The sequence below is a fragment of the Castor canadensis genome, chromosome 2 (assembly GCF_047511655.1).
Source record: "Castor canadensis chromosome 2, mCasCan1.hap1v2, whole genome shotgun sequence".
NCBI classification, from domain to species: Eukaryota; Metazoa; Chordata; class Mammalia; order Rodentia; family Castoridae; genus Castor; species Castor canadensis.
Genome location: NC_133387.1, coordinates 196,028,684 through 196,044,501, shown reverse-complemented (window position 1 = coordinate 196,044,501; position 15,818 = coordinate 196,028,684).

Below are 15,818 nucleotides of genomic sequence, written 5' to 3'. Positions count from 1 at the left end.
TTTAGTTCTAAATTAGCTGTTCTTGCATTGCTGTAGATTGGAAGGTTGGAGATACACAGAGAAGGAGAGTGTTTGAGTCCGGACTATGTTTTCTTCTCAGCCTCAGGTTAGAGAATTGTCTTCCTTTCCTTTCCATCATTGCCTTCCAACAGGAAGTCTTTAGGGGGATCCAGAGATTCACTCAGCTATAACTGATTTATACATATTAAGGGACCAGGGTTTGCTGGCCACCTAATAGGTGCCAGGCTCTGGAGATACAGTAATAAGGAAAGATAGACATGGCTTTGGCTTTCCTAGAAGTGGCATTCTAGAATGAGAACACATACCCAAAACTGCAGACTTGAGTGTCAGATCATGTGAGCTCTTTGAAGGAAAGATGGAAGTCTTCTGTAAACACACAAGAAAGGAGTCTAACCTCAGCTAACGATCAGAGGTAGTTTCCATGAAGATGTGACATGTATGCTAAAGCATGAAGGAGGGATAATAATAACAACAGCTGATGTTGTTTTCAGCTTTATTATGTACCCGATGGCATTCTAAGTGCTTTATAGATATTGTGTGATCTTCACACAACACCTGGAGGTGGTGTGTGTGTATGTGTGTGTATGGGTGAATGGATGGATAGATGGATAGACAGATAGATGAAAACTTCACCACACCCCAATGTTTTGTCCTTGATTATGAAAGCACAGTATGGATTAGGTTATTGCTCTGGGGTGAGTGAACTCATCCTCAGGTAATTTATGTCTCAAATCTCAAGTTCTAGTTTGGCAATTTCACATTGGCTTCATGTCTTATAACTTTCTGTACAATTGGAATTGGAAACAAAATCTCTGATAACAATCAAAAAGAAGGAAACTAAGATTAGTAAGGTTGATATACTGTGGATACAAGAATGAGTATGGAATGCTTAAGTTGGCTGAAACCACCATAAGAAAGGGACAATTTGAGTATTAATAATATTAGAAAACAACCAAAGGGAATATTAGTGGCTAAAACCAGATCTAGACTCTGGTTGTAATTACCTAAATCTTTAATTTGATCATAGAGAGATGTAAGACCTAGCAACTTTTATCAGACTATAGTTTATTTTAAAGATGGGATTCATTCTTCTCCACCAATCTTTCCAGCCTATGAAGCCTGAGAGGCAGATAGAGCCACTGTGATGTCACCACACTGTCCAGTGCTCCCACTAGGTGTCCTGGAAGGTACCACCCCACCACCCAAATGTGTCCTGTTCAGCATGAGCGCCTGAATACTTTGGCACTGCTATGGTTTGGATCTGGAATGTTCCCTAAACGTCCATGTGTTCAATGTTTTGTGTGAGCTTGGGACTGGAGGAAACTTGAAGAGATGTAGCCTCATGGAAGGTCTTCTGGTCATGGCCATGCCCTTGACGAGGACCGCAGAACCTCGCTCCCTCCCCTCTCTCCGTCGTTTGTGGCCCTGAGGTGAATGGTTTGCTCCTGCAATGAGGTACACCGCAGGCCCAAAGCAACGGGGACAACTGATCATGGACCAAAACCTCCAAACAAAATCTTTCCCTTTATAATTTGATTATCCACAGGTGTTTGCTGCAGTGATGCAAAGCTGACCAGCACAAGCACTGAGCTTAAGGGTCTTCATCTTTGCATTAGCAAATCCCGGGAAACAGAAATTGCTGTGAAGTATTCAAACCGGGCTTCCACTTCAGAGAAATCTCCCATAAAGTTAAAATTTGATCATACACAATTTAGTAGTGACATACCTACCGAGGTACTATGCTATGCCCTAGTATCTTTTTTTCCTTTGTTGTTGTGCTGGGTGGGGGTACATTGTGGCATTTACACTGTTCCTACAATGTATCACATATATCATACCTGAATTCGCCTCCTCAACCAGTCTCTTTTATCCCCTCTCCCCTACTTCCTGGAGTAGTTTCAACAGCTGTCATCTTTGCATTTATTTACATTGTGCACACTTTTTTTGCACCATATTCTCCTTCCTACCCCCTTTCCACAACACCTCCCCTCTCCCACTGTGCCAGCTCTCCTCCCTGGGCGACTTGTTCGAATACAACGCCCTCCTTTGTATGAGCATTCTCCTCCCCCCCCACTACCACTGACAGGCCGTTTATGTGATGCTGTAATCGCTGGCTCTCTTATGCACAGCCTTCCAGTTTGATCTAGCCACATTTAAGCGCTCACCGATTTGCGTTGAAGCAACAGCAAGGTCAGATGCTGTTGCTATTCCACAGATCCAACACCAGGGGACGATCAAAGCACATCACACTAACTACACTGCTGCAGTCAAGGCTGAGTCCTCGCCTCCTTGTGCACCGGAACAGCAGGCTCAGGAGAAGCTGGGCTCACAGAAATTCTGGTCAGTGTAACTCACGGCATATGAAGAGTCTTTTTAATGGCCTTGCACAGCACACATGTTCAGCAGAGTTGCTGTCTAATCCCCAAAGGCAGAAAAATAGCATGGTATAACTATAAATAATTGCATAGGAAGCAGAAGGCAAGAACTGTCCTGCTTGGTGCCCCACAGTGCTGGGTAATTTTCAGTGCCACTAGAGCCGGTCTGCCTTTCCTGGCCCTGAAGCAGCCTCACACACGGACTCAAGTTCTCCTAATGTATAAATCCCTGCAGCTCCCCAAGTGCCAAGAATCTTCAGGCCAAAGTGCCTGAGACTATGGTGCCTACAATTCTTGTAAATACTCCCATAGCAAAGCACTGCTTGAAAAGAATGTGAGGAGAAATTCAGCGCAATGTCCCAGAAACCACTCAGTGACCGTGCGAAGGGCAGTTAGGGGTAGCCTTTTGATGTTGAAGATGTGAGTCTGCTCCTTTGGGGCTGTGTTTTCCATGAGCAAAACCCAATCTCCTTCCTTCTACTTCTCTAAGAGCTTAAAACATACGTGCTTAACTAATTTTCTGTCTCTCCTCTGTTCATGAAGTATCTTAAGCATCACATCTTCCAGAACCATTCAGGATGTCTGAGACAGGACATATAGCTAAGTGTCTTAGTGAAAGTTCATGAAAGCTGATTCCTTTTAATACTGGGCTAAGGGAGTTCTGAAATAAAACATATGTGTGTGTCCGAAGCTCTTTGCCCAGGGGGTTGCTTGGATTGAAATGAACTATATATATGCCTTCATTTTTCCTTTTTTAAAAATAAACTTTCCATTCAATCATGACATACTTGAAATAAGTGTGCATTCAATTAAATTTCAAAGGTGAACTTACTCATATAACCATCACCGATACTAAGAAACAGACCAGCAACCCAACAGCCCTCTTCCATGTAAATTTGCAATTTACTTATCATTTATGTGCAAATGCTGAATTCTCCAGTCTATCTCATAATACAGTTGTGATAAATGTACTTATAATAAAGAAATGGCCCTCAAAGTGTAGTGTTGTCAACAACTCAATCAGCCTCTTTGGGGAGTCTATCAGAAATGAAAATCCTCAGGCTTCTCCTCCACCCTACTGAGTCATCAACCCTGGGCTTTAGGCTCAGCCATCCGCTTTAACAAGCCCTCCAGGTGACTTGGATGCACCAAATCTTTAGAAGCCTTTTATCTGGAGCTGTGTCCATCTTTTTGCCTTGAGGTGGGGGTGTTAACAGTGTTCTGTGTTTCCTGGGTGTGAAGTGTTGGATTAAAGTAGTACTGACAAGGTCAAATTGCCTACCTCCATTTTCCTAACTTTAAAATTTTAGTTTTCAGCTTTATTGAGGTGTGATTTACATAAAAATAAACCCTATCGATGTTAACATGCAACTTAGTGGGTTTTGACAAATGTTTACAGTTCCTTCTCCTGAAACCTATTTCCACTGCACAATCTCTCCAAACTGTTAAAATTGTTGGCCCACTTAGGTCTTGTCTACTAACTGTAAGCAGGATTCTTGAGGACAAAACTGCTGTATTCATCATTGATTCCTAGCCCTTGACCAGACACAAATAAGAGGTTTCATAATATTTGCTGAAGGAATGAGTGAATCAAGCCAGGTAAATAAAAGCAAACCTACCAAGAAGACTAACAGAAGTGTAGGATGTGGGGAACAGCTGGTCCAAGAATCCTGCATAATTCTGTGGTCCAAAGTGCAAATAGACAAGTGGTGTCATAATGTGGGCAGTGGTGGCTCCACTCGGTGACATACTCTCACTGCCCTGCTGATAATCCCTTAGCCTTCCCTGGAGCTTACATCTAGTCAGTGTCCACTTAGGCTGAAATATTTCCTGTGTCTGTCTACTTCAGAGCATTTTCTGGACATCTGGGTGTTTAGTGCACAAGTAGGGCAAGTCACAAGTGTGGGGAAAGTTAAGCCCCCATGAGCGATCCCTGGCCAATAAGGTGCATAAATACCTCGTTTATTCCTCAGCTGTAAGTGTGTACGTGGCACAGTTCTGGGGTGCTCTCTACCCACTTTCTCAGCACTTCCCAGGGGACATGAACTCCAGTTGTCTACTCATAAGTGAACCCTTCCTTGGCTTTCCTTTTTTTTAGTCTCTCCTTCCTACTTCTTCATAGTGCTTCCTTGAGTTACCACCTCAAAAGTGGCTTGCATTCAAATCTTAGACTCAGGGTGTGCTTTTGAAAAAACCCAAACTCAGGCAGGAAGATTAGAAAATTTGCTTCTCTCTTGCTCTGTGGCATTGAGTAATTTACTTCCATATCTGAAAGTATCTATTTGTTCATTCATAGAATAGGCATAATAATACAGCTTTTTCAGGGTTGTTGTATGGAAACTATATTCAGCATCTATAATATTATAAAAATTCAGGAATAAATAACTATTTCTAGGTATTATGTACATGGTAGACTTTACTTCCTTACTAAAATCTCCAAAAGGGAATGACTGCAGAGGCGACCCTGTATCCATGCAATTTTTAAAGCCCTAAAGCGCTGGGTGGATAAAGGAATGTACAGAATCTGGGCCCTGCATCCTTTGATGGTACCCTGGCCCCGCATCCTCTGATGGTACCCTGGGCCCCACATCCTCTGATGGTACCCTGGGCCCTGCAGGCTCTGCAATCTCTATTTCCTTCCTGAGAAGATCTAGGATTCCTCAGAGATACAGAGAGAGGCTTTCACTGTTTTAGGTCTGCTCAAAGGCTCAGACTTCAAGGAGTTTACATTCTTTGAGCAGTTGGATCATTAAGAAATGATGAAATAAATACATGATGTGGAAAAAAAAGACCAGATACTAAAAGTCAGGAAATACAAAATACGGACGGGAGATTGGGCATGTAGAAACTACTTTAAACATGTCCTCTCTGAGAAGAGCATTTTTGAGTGTTGATAAGGGAACAGAGACTATATCCAGGAAGAGCCAGACAGGCAGGAAGAAAAAGGCAGGAATTCTCTTCATGTGCTCCAGGAAGAGCAAGGAGGTCAGGGAGACAGGAATGGAGTCAGGAGGGAGAACGAGATGGGATTGGTCATCTCATCTCTAAAGCAACAGGGACAAGGTTGCCGTGGGCTTGGTAGATAATAGCATGGGTTGTGATTCTCCACTTGAGCAGAGGCGTAACAGAATCTGAGTTATATTTAAAAGGGGCAGTGTGGCAGTCACGTGAACAGGGTGAAGCGACAAGAGCAAAAGCTATAGGCCAGGTAGGTGGTCATAAGTGAGGTGGCTATGGCGTGGTCACCAAGTGCCAGTGGAAGTGGCAAGAAAGTACTGAATTTACCCATAAGGACTTGCTGATGACTTGTTGTGGGCCACAAGACAATGCTGAAAGACTGAGGCTGTCACTTACTGACTTGGAGATTAGGAGCAGAAGAAGCTTTTAGTGATTAATAAAGCCAGAGTTGAGTTTTGGATATGTTAAGTTGGCAATGTCTGTCATCCATCTCAACAAAGAACAGTATAGTGTAAAACATGGATACTAGAGTCCAGCTACCTGGCTCAAATTCCTTTTGTCGCGTTCTTGTTGAATAGTTACCACTCTACCCTCAGTCTTCTTACCAGTAAGATGGAAAGGATAGTAACACAGTGCTATGAGGACACAATGTGTTAATATTTGTAAAGTGCTTGTGACCATGCAGGCACCAAGCGAGCATGAGGTAATGTCAAATAAACAGGAGGCAAAGATCAGGAGGATCATGGTTCAAAGCCAGATGGGGCAAAGAGACCCCCATCTAGTTTGCAAGACCCTATCTCAAAAAATCCTTCATGAAAATAGGGGTGATGGAGTGGCTCAAAGTGTAGGCCCTGAGATCAATCCCCAGTATCAAAAAAAAAAAATCAAATAAAGTTCCTAATGGTTAGATGTATGAATTTGGAAGTTTGGAGGAAGAACTGGGCTGTCGGTAGAAGTCTGGACCCATCAGAGTACAGATGCTGCTTCAGGCCATGAGACTGGATCTGGAGGTCACTGAGGCAGCTCGTGCAGATAGAAGAGGTGAGATGGTCGGGGCGGGAGTCCTGGGGCACTCTGGGGTTAGAGGTGAAGAAAAAGATGAAGGACCTACATCTACCAGTCGTTAATTCATTTTTAAGAACTTTACTTTTTTGTGAGCTTTCATATTATGGCTTGAACATTCAGCTGAGTGATTCACCACCAGCAGCGTTCACTGTGCAGTGGGGCCAGCACAACCTGTCTCAAAGTACAAAGTACACTTGAGGATGGCGGCAGAGCATCAGAAGCTGCCAGCCGTGCACTCTGCATTCTGTTCCCATAAAAACCACAGGTAAAGGAACCAAGATGGGATATTTATTTTTCAAGAAGACCATACTGGCTAAAAAGGCGTTTTCAGAAACATTGGTGATCATTCTTTAGATGTTTGGTAGAATTTAGCAGTGAAGCTGTCTAGTCCTGGACTTTTCTTTATTGAAAGTGTTTGCTGTTGTTTGTTTGCTTTTGAGACAGTCTCGCTATGTAGCCCACACTGGCCTCAAATTCACTTCATAGCCAAGCCTGGCTTCAAATTTGTGATCCTTCTGCCTCAGCCTCCTCAGTTTTGGGATTCCAGGCATGCCCCGCCATGTCCAGCTAGTTTTAAGTTACTGATTTAAAATTTTAATGTAGAAATTTATAGCTATGTTAGTCATATTTTCAGTTGCTATGAAAAATGCCTGAGGAAAGCTATTTAAAAGTAGAGAAGTAGAGAGTATTCTGGCTCACAGGTTCAAGATTTCAGTGCATGGTCACTTGGCCCCATTGTTTCTGGGCCTGTGGCAAGGCAGAGCATCATGGTGGAACAGCATTGTGGAGGAGAGCTACTCATCCATGGAAGCCAGGAAGCAGAAAGAGAGAGAAAGGGGCAAGGAGAAGACACATCCTTCAAAGACACACCCCAGTGACCTACTTCCTCCAGCGAGGCCTCACCTCTTAATCCTACAAACTCATCAATAGATTAATCCATTGAAGAAATTAGCACCTTCATGATCCAACCACATCTTAATAGTGCCACCAGCTGGGGACCAAGCTTTTAACACATGAATCTTTTCAAGGGACACTTCGTATCTAAACCATAGCTATGAATTTCCCTCTGAGCTTATGCTGCAGCTACATCTTGTAAGCCTTGGCACATTGTATTCTCATTTTATTTAATCTTGAAGTATTTTCTAAATTCTCTCGTGATTTCTTCTTTGACCCTTATGCTATTTAAGAGTGTGCTACTTAATTTCCACATAGTCGTGACATTATGTTAGGTCTACTTGGTTTATATTGTTATTCAACTCTTCTCTTTCTTTATTGATCCCTGGTTAGGAGACTCTGTCCATTAGAAAAGTGCCAATATTTTATTCTGTTATTAATTTCTACCTTTATTCCATTGTAGGTGTAGAAAATACTTGCATAATTTCAATCTTTTTAATATTTTGGAACTTATTCTGGTCTGGTGAATGTTCCATGTGCTCCAGAGATGAATGTGAATTCTGCTATGTGTCAGTAAGTGATCCATATATGGTCAGTTTTCCTATTTATAAACTCCATATTTCTCTATTAGCTTACTCATTAAAATTTATTTATAAATGAAATCAGTATGTTTTCATATTCAGGTGTAGACATGTCTTAAATGTTTTTCTTTCTTTTTTGGGGGGGGTACTGGGATTTGAACTTTTGGTCTTAGGCTTGCTAGGCAGGCACTCTACACTTAGGCTGCATTTCAGCACACGTGTGTGCTAAGAGCAACAAAAATGTGAGTTACCTGAGTCACATATTCCTATCACAGATTAAACAAGGCAGTGTTCTGCCTTTGTCTTATGTCAGCTTCCATACTATAAATAAGTGTCCTTTTTGTGATCTACTCAGTGCTATGTTTTTTTTTTTCAAATTTTTGTGCTTATTATTGTGATTTTGTTCTTTAAAATGGCCACCAGGCATACTGCTGAAGTGATGCTTTATGTTTACGAGAGCAAGAAGGTTGTGACATGCCTTATAGTGAAAATAACAGCTATACATCCAAGGGACTGATAACCAGAATACACGGGGATCTCCAAAAACTAAACTCCCAAAGAATCAATGACTCAATGAAGAAATAGGCAAATGGACTGAACAGAGCTTCATCAAAGGAAGAAGTCCAAAAAAAACCAAAAAAACAAAAAAACATGAAGAAATACTCACCATCCCTGGCTATAAAAGAAATGTAAATCAAAACCATGTTAAGATTCTACTTCAGTCCTGTTAGAATGGTGATCTTCAAGAACACAAACAACAGCAAATGTTGGTGAGGATGTAGGGAAAAAGGAACATTCACACACTGCTGGTGGGAATGTAAGCTAGTACAACCACTATGGAAAACAATATGGAGGCTTCTTAAAAAACTAAAAATATAACTGCTATATGATCCAGCAATACCACTCCTAGGAATATACTCAAAGGAACATAAGTCAGGTTACAATAAAGGCACCTGCACACCCATGTTTATTGCAGTAGTATTCATAGTAGCTAAACTATGGAAACAAGATGTCCCACTACTGATGAATGGATTAAGAAAATGTGTTATTTTATATACAATGGAATTTTATTCAGTTATAAAGAAGAATGAAATTTTGTTGTTTGTAGGTAAATGGATGGAACTGGAGAATGAATGTCATCTTAAGTGAAGTTAGCCAGGTTCAGAAAGCCAAAAGCTGCATGTTTTCTCTCATATGTGGAATATAGACCTAAAACAAATACAGCACTATTATGAAAAATAGGTCACATTAAGGGGAAGTCACACACAAGAGAAAGAGGGTAAAAGAGGGAAGTTAAGAAGGTAAATATGGTTGATGTACATCCTATACAAGAATGAACATAGAATTTTTAATCCTGCTGAAATCACCATAAGAAGGGGACTAAGGTAGAAAGGAGAAAAATAGAGGAGATGAACCAATTCATGTTATAATACATATATACATGGAAATGTCACAATGAAACCAATGATTATCTGTCTCAAACAAAAGAAAGCTTCAATCAAGTATAAGTTATAGTGGTACTCTGAGTTCAATAGAAACACACATGAAATAAGGTTATGTGTTAGTAAGTTGATGAGAATGTTGCTAGGGGCATGCATAAACCAACTCTATTTCTGCTAAGAGTAATGATTTGATATTTTCTATAAAGTTCATGGAGATACTACAGAATACAACTTACAAATAACAAGAATCCACTGTGCTTCCATTAGGTCTGGTTAGTTCTCTTTTTTCCTTACTGATCTCTTTTAGAAGTTCTATTTGTTATTAAAAGTGATAGTAAAAGCTCCAACTATTTTATAACTGTTTCTTCCTTCAATTCTCTTAATGTTTGCTTCATATATTTTGAAAGTCTGTTGTTTGGTACATATGTATTTAAAATTGCTATATCCTCTTGATGATGAGTTTATTACTGTCTCATGTCTTTTTTTCTTACAATTTTTGGCTTAAAATCTATTTTGTCTCAGATTACTGTGGGGACTCCAGTACTCTTTTAACTGCTATTTACATAGAAAATATTTTTCTGTCCTTTCACTTTCTAGCTATTTGTATCTTGGATTTAAAGTGACTCTCTTGTAGACAGCAAAAACTTTGATCATGGTTTTTTTTCCCCCCGATTTGCTACCTCTGTGCCTTTTTCTTGGGTGAATTTAATGCTTTTATATTTGAAATGATTCTGATGAGAAAGCACTTACTTCCATCATTGCTGTTTGTTTTCTGTATACGTCATAGCTTTTGTGGTTGGTGTACAAGAATTCAGGAGCTCAAAAGAAGAAAAAGATGAGTATAAAGGCTTACAAATTACTCCAAATAAAAATTATTTTTCTGGCTTCTACCTTCTAACTCATGGTTCTAGAAAAACCCTGGGAGAGGAAGAATATTTTCACCACTGCAATTTAACAGATCTGTCCATGTAATTCTCAAACATGTTATCTTTTATAATAAAAAGACACTAATGTAGTGCTTCCAGGGGGCTAGGTGACAGACTCTTTCATTTTCTCATTTTGTTGGAGATTCAGTTCAGCAGGCAGCATCTATTAACTAGCTGGTCTTGAGGACCTCCACTATATTTCATCTTCTAATAAGATTCTACCATTGGTCTTCATTTATATCTGTAGCTGTTTTAGAAGAGTCAAGGAGTCTTCCAATATTCCTGATCATGCTTCTATATTTGTTTTCCAAAGATGTCTTTTTCCCCTTAAATCGCTCTGAGGGAAGGATAGAAGAGTCTTGCTCTGAAATCTCCCAGAATAAAATCGAGCCATCACTCAACTTTTTGTCCTTATACTTAATCTTCCTTAGGTGTTGAGAATAAAATAAACAAAACAACTGAAACACTTTTCTTTTTGATTGTGGACCAGCCTGGAGAGGAGGAAGGAGACGCTACCTTTCTGCATTAGAACAGTGGTTCCTAAACTTTTCTTTGAAAAAAAGAAGCAACCATTTTTTTCTTGAAAACAAAACAAAACAAAGAGACAAGCAGTAAGCAAATTCTCAAGGTATAAAACAGACACAGAACTACTCAGCCTGTGCTACCATGAATAGAAAGGTGTGTGTCTGGAGCTGTGGCTCTGTTCCTTATCCCTCACCCCACAATTCTGCCTCACCAGAGGTTCTCAACCTTGACTGTACAGTCACGAGAAAGTCTTAAATAAAAACCCTGACTCTACATCCTCCTTAGACGAATTAAATCAGAATATCTGGAACAGGACATAGGTATCAGTATGCTTTAAAATTCCCCAGGTGAGTCCAAACTGTAGATAAGATTGAAACCATTTTGTAAGAAAGAGAGAGGAAGCCACTGACAGCCTATTTTTTATCTGTCTGCAGTCATAGACTTTTTCAACACCATGTAAAATGACCAGGAGCAATAGGAATAGCTGGACTAGTACAATTCCTTTCACTTTGCTGTCACTTCACAGACAATAGGGTTAAATCACAATGTGAGCTTTTTGAAGGGTCATGAAAATATTTGCAGAACTTAAAAAAAATAAAAATACAATAGCCCATATGTTTGGAACCAAGAACTTGCTCTTTTGGCTCCCATTGAGGTTTTTTTTAGAGGGAATTATGCCAGAGGTCAAAAGAAAGACAAAAATAAAAATCATCTCTTGTTCTCTATTCTGCAAAGTCCAACGATTAAAGAAAAACCCGTGGGGAATGTCTCATTCCTCTCATTATGTCTCTCCTTCACTGTATCAGGAGAGAACAAAGGGAATTAGTTAAGAGGCTCTCTGTAGCATCATTAACAGAGAACTCTTCTTTGTCTGAATTATGATTCTAGGAGATCAAAAATGTTTCTACCTCTAAAGACCAGAACTGTAAAGCACTTTTTCCCCCACTCCATTTCAGGAAGCTCTTGTCCTTACTGGGTGTGTTTGAACAGAAAGAATGTAATGGCCTTAGATATTAAATATCAAATGGGGAATCAAAATGTTATAAAAACCACCAAGGTATAGACTAGTAATAGACATGTTCTGGAAAGAAGAGTTCACAATTAGTGCATGAAGATATGATGAGGTCAGTTAGTCAATGAACAGACTGAGTATAATAAAGACAGCAAAAAGAAAACTTGGGTCCATTCTAATTTTTAAGGTCTCTTATGTTTCGCTTTAAGTGAATTTAATTCCTGCAGGCAATCCTTGTAAGGAAATACCCTCACATGTTTTTGTGAATATTGCAAATTAGTACAAGATGGAGCTGGGGCTGAGGTGGTGGTGTCATTTTTATTCCTACTCCGTGAAATCAAATAACTAGGGAATGTTTACCCCCATATCCCACCCAGCACAGGGACACGCAGCATGACCACACTGCAGAGCACACCACACCCTGGGGGCTGGTGAAGGGCCTTAGAAGGTGGGCAAGGGTGCGCAGCCCTGATTCCCACCTTCTCATGGGGACTTCCTGTGGAGGTTGTTACATTTTCTAGCTCCTCCCATTTCCGGCTTCAGGTGCTGTATTGCAAAAATTGAAATCAAGTTGGCAGCTTTTATTTCTTTTCAGATATTTTATTATTTCAGCACTTTGCATGGCCACGAAAGCATGCCCTCAGTGATCTGGACCAATCACACTGGGCAAATAACTCATATCCATGGACCTAGCTTAGATAGTCTTCAAGGTGCAAAGAAAGAACAACTTTCACAATTGCAAGTTATATCATAAGGAAAGGAGTGAGGAACTGAGGGGAAGAGTAAGGGAGAGGAAAAGAACCAATAACTAAAGGTGCCTTCAATATCTGAGGTGTGGTGCAAGTGTCTTTGTGTGTTTATCATAAAATAAAGACATAGAGGCACAAATGGGTTAAGTGAATTACCTAACTCTGCAGGTGCCAGAAAATGGGGGACCTGCCCTTATACCACGACACATCTTCTGCACGATGTGGTTCTACTGCCCCACAGAACAAATACACAAAAAAACGAAGCAAATGAGTGAAAGCTGGAAGCCCTCCTCTGTCATGCTGCAGGACTGTCCAGTTGCTGGTAGTTCTGACCAGTGTTTGGTGGGGCTCAGTGCATGGATTAGCCCAGAATTTCAGGGTTCTAGTGCTGAGAGTTCAGAAAAGTGAGGAGGATGGAGACTTAATTGCATGCATTACAAATGCTCAGATCAAAATATCTTTGATGCTGGGCTCTAGTGCCTCACACCCATAATGCTAGCTACTTGGGAGGCTGAGATTGGGAGGATAATGGTTCAAGGCCAGCCTAGACAAAAAAGTTTGCAAGACTCCATCTCAATGGGAAAAAGCTGGGAACAGTGGTGCACACCTGTCATCACAGCAATGGTGAGATGTTTAAAAATGGGATGATCAGAGTCCAGATTGGCGTGGGGAAAAAGTGAATCCTACCTTCAAAATAACCAGAGCTAAAAGGACTGAAGGCATGGCTCAAGTGGTAGAGCACCTGACAAACAAGTCCAAAACTGTGAGTTCAAACTCCAGTACAAAATTCTTTTTAAAAAAAATTATTGTTCTACTGGAGGTACACTGTGACATTTACAAACTTCTTAAAATATATAATAGTCAAATTTACTCCCTCCATCATTCTCTTTCCCCTCTCCATTCCTGGAATAGTTTCAACGGGTCTCAGTTTTCCATTTACATACATGTGTTCAAAATATTTGTACCATATTCACCCTCTTACCCCCCGACACTGGTAACAACCCCCCAGACAGGACCTGTTCTGCCCTCCTGTTCTCGGCAAAAATCTCTGATGCAAGTAAAAAAATCACAAATTTTAGAAAGGTCTTTGATTTAGAGTTTCTATAAGAATGACTTGATTTACATCTAAATAATATTATGCATGCACATTTATTAAAACTTTATGGTGAAATTGTATGACCATTTTTATCCGAAGAAATGAATGCACAGAGATGCAAGGTAACTTGTCCAAATTCACATAGCTAATAAATTGCAGAATGGGAATTCTAGCCAATTTTCTCTGTTTCCAGGATCAGTGTTGTACTACTGCCCCTCCAATAGTGGATAAAGTCCATGTGTTTGGGCTAAACTAGAAACCTGATAGCCAACTAACTTTTAATTTATTCTATTTCCCATTCTGTTTAACACCAATGAGATCAGGGTGCTATGTGCACTGGCATTTTTCAGTACTACATATTTACATAACTTGAACACCTTCCAATGTCAGCACACACAGTCCTACTTATATTTTAATGCTCCATTATTTGAATGTATTTAATGGATCACATAGGATATCTAAGTGGCTTATAGTTTAACTTGAACACCTTTCAATGTCAGCACGTCAGCACATACAGTCCTACTTATATTTTAATACTCCAATATTTGGATGTATTTAGTGGATCACATGTGAAAGGATGCCTAAGTGGCTTATAGTTTTTTCTTATCACAGAATGTTTATGTGCATGAATTTTGCATGTGTATGTGTGTGTGTGGTGAATTTTTAGCAGAATTTCTGAGTCAGTATAAGCAAAACATCAAAAGACATAGCATAGTTGTCCTCCAAAAGAATTAATCTGTTTGCATTCCCAATCACAGCATATGAAGATACTCATTTTCCTATAAATTTGTAAATACTGTGTATTATTAAACTCTTATTTTATACTAATCTGATATAGAATATTAATTTTGTTGCACTATAATTTAGATAGCATAAAATCAATTCTTTTAAAGTATATAATTCTGAGGACCAGGTATGGTGGTAAATACCTATAATCCCAGTTATTTGAGAAGTAGAGGTAAGAGGACTGTATTCTGAAGCTGGTCCAAAAAAAGCATGAAACCCTGTCTGAAAACTAACCAAAAAAATTGGGCAGGATGTATGGCTCAAATGGTAGAATGTTTAACTAGCAAACAAGTGTGAGGTCCTGAGTTCAAACTCCACTATCATCACCAAAAAATTGTACGTAATTCTGTGGTATAAATGGTTTACATTCTGTTTTCAAGGCTTTAGTATAATCACAGTGTGCAACTATTACCACTGTCTAATTCTGAACATTTTTATCATCCAAGAAAGCACTTACTCCTTACTCACACTCAGTGACAAACACTCTCCTTTCTGCCTTCTGCCAGCCGTGTCCCTGGTAGCCATCAATTAGTCCACTTTCTGCCTTTATGGATTTGCTTATTCTGGGTATTTCACATAAATGGAATTGTGCAATATATGACCTTGGGACCTGTCGTATTTTACTGAGCATAAGGTTTTCAAGGTTCACCCATGTTGTAACCTGAATCCGGTCTTCCTTCACATGATTGAGAAACACTCCGCATAGATTCACTACAGTTTTTAAATCAACAAACATAGCATTGTTGTCCTCCAAGAAATTAATCTGCTTACATTCCTGAACATAGCCTATGAAGATGGTGTGTTTGTCATTCCTGAGGATTTCATTGTGTGACCTGCTGGTGGATCCTGAAAGAAGGATGCTGTGCTGTGTCTATCAGTTGATGGACAATTGGGTTTTTTGTGTTTTCTATTATGAATAAACATGTACAAATATTTGTGTGAACAAAGGTTTTTAGCTCTCTTTAGGTACATTCCTGGGAGTGGAATTGCTGGGTGAATGGAATAGAACTGCTATTTAAACTCTATGCTTAACATTTTGTAGAACATCCAAGATGTTTTTGTAACGTGGCTGTACCATTTTATTCCCATCAAAAAATGGACATACATGGGTTCCAATTTCTTTACATCCTCACTAGTCCTGTTTGACATCTGTTTTTTTTAATTCTAGATAACACAGTGGGAGTGAAGCAGTATTCCAAGGTGGTTTTGATTAGCATTTTCCTCATGAATAATCATCTCAAGCATTTTTTAATATGTTTATTGGCCATTTGTATAGCTGATTTTCAGAAATGTCCATTTAAATTTATTGCTTTGCCTAGTTTTGGGGAACTGCATTTCAAATGTCAACTTGTATGAATTATTTCTATGTTGTTGACAGCATATTATTC